The sequence below is a fragment of the Gouania willdenowi genome, chromosome 12 (assembly GCF_900634775.1).
Source record: "Gouania willdenowi chromosome 12, fGouWil2.1, whole genome shotgun sequence".
In the NCBI taxonomy this organism is placed as follows: domain Eukaryota; kingdom Metazoa; phylum Chordata; class Actinopteri; order Blenniiformes; family Gobiesocidae; genus Gouania; species Gouania willdenowi.
This window is the reverse complement of record NC_041055.1, coordinates 1004371-1006384: the sequence shown is the minus strand read 5'-3', so window position 1 is coordinate 1006384 and position 2014 is coordinate 1004371.

Here is a 2014-nt window from a genome sequence, read left to right as displayed (position 1 = left end):
AAAATGGGCTAAAGAAAGCCAGTAAGGCACAAAAAATGACAAAAAAAACTAAAATCAGCAAAAATCAAAAGTAAGGCATATTTTTTCAAAAATTTCAAAAAAAAAAAAAAAAAAATTGAGTTAGGACATATATTAGACCCTAAAAACTACTGCAAATACAATGCACATACTAAAAATGGGCTAAGAAAGCAGTAAGGCACAAAAAATGACAAAAAACAAAAATCAGCCAAAATCAAAAGTAAGGCTATAACAAGGCATATTTTTCAAAAATTTCCAAAAAAAAAAAAAAAAAAAAGAGTTAGGACCATCATTAGACCCTTAAAACCACGGCAAATATATGCACATACTTAAAATGGGCTAAGAAAGCAGGAAGGCAGAAAAAATGACAAAAAACTAAAATCAGCCAAAATCAAAAGTAAAGCTATAACAAGGCATATTTTTTCCAAAAATTCAAAAAAAACCCAATTGAGTTAGGAAAATCATTAGACCCTTAAAACAACGGCAAAGATAATGCACATACTTAAAATGGGCGAAGAAAGCAGTAAGGCACAAAAAATGACAAAAAAACAAAAATCAGCAAAAATCAAAAGTAAGGCATATTTTTTCAAAAATTTAAAAAAAAAAAAAATTGAGTTAGGACCATCATTAGATCCTAAGAACTACTGCAAATATAATGCACATACTGGGCTAAAAAGGCTATAAGGCACAAAAAATGACAAAAAAAAAAAAAATCACCCAAAATAAAAAGTAAGGCTATAGCAAGGCATTTTTTTCAAAAAAATTCCCAAAAAAAAAATTGAGTTAGGACCATCATTAGACCCTAAAAACTACTGCAAATATAATGCACATACTTAATTTGGGCTAAAAAGGCTATAAGGCACAAAAAATGACAGAAAACAAAAATCACCCAAAATAAAAAGTAAGGCTATAGCAAAGCATTTTTTTCAAAAAAATTACAAAAAAAAAAATTGAGTTAGGACCATCATTAGACCCTAAAAACTACTGCAAATATAATGCACATACTTAAATTGGGCTAAGAAAGCAGTAAGGCACAAAAAATGACAAAAAACTAAAATCAGCCAAAATAAAAAGTAAGGCTGTAACAAGGCATATTTTTTCAAAAATTTCAAAAAAAAAAAAAAATTGAGTTAGGACCATCATTAGACCCTTAAAACAACGGCAAAGATATGCACATGCTTAAAATGGGTGAAGAAGAAGCAGTAAGGCACAAAAAATGACAAAAAAACAAAAATCAGCAAAAATCAAAAGTAAGTCTATAACAAGGCATATTTTTTCAAAAATTAAAAAAAAAAAAAAAAAAAAATGAGTCAGGACCATCATTAGACCCTAAAAACTACTGCAAATATAATGCACACACTTAAAATGGGCTAAGAAAACAGTAAGGCACAAAAAATGACAAAAAACAAAAATCAGCCAAAATCAAAAGTAAAGCATATTTTTTCAAAAATTTCAAAAAAAAAAAAAAAAAAAAAAAAAAAAAAAAAAAAGAGTTAGGACCATCATTAGACCCTTAAAACCACAGCAAATACGGGGTGGTGTGTAGCTCAGTGGGTTGAGTGCCCGCCCCATGTACGGAGGCTGTAGCTCCTCACCTGCAGCGGGTCCAGGCTCGATTCCCGGCCTGGGACCCTTTCCTGCGTGTCATTCCCTGCTCTCTCTCACCCCCTTCCTGTCAAGCAACTGTCATATAAAGGCCACTAGAGACAAAAAAATCCTTTAAAAAAAAAAATACTGCAAATATAATGCACATACTTAAAAAGGGCTAAGAAAGCAGTAAGGCACAAAAAACAAAAATCAGCCAAAATCAAAAGTAAGGCTATAACAAGGCATATTTTTTCAAAAATTTCAAAAAAAAAAAAAGAGTTAGGACCATCATTAGACCCTTAAAACCACGGCAAATATAATGCACATACTTAAAATGGGCTAAGAAAGCAGTAAGGCACAAAAAATGACAAAAAAAAACTAAAATCAGCAAAAATCAAAAGTAAGGCAT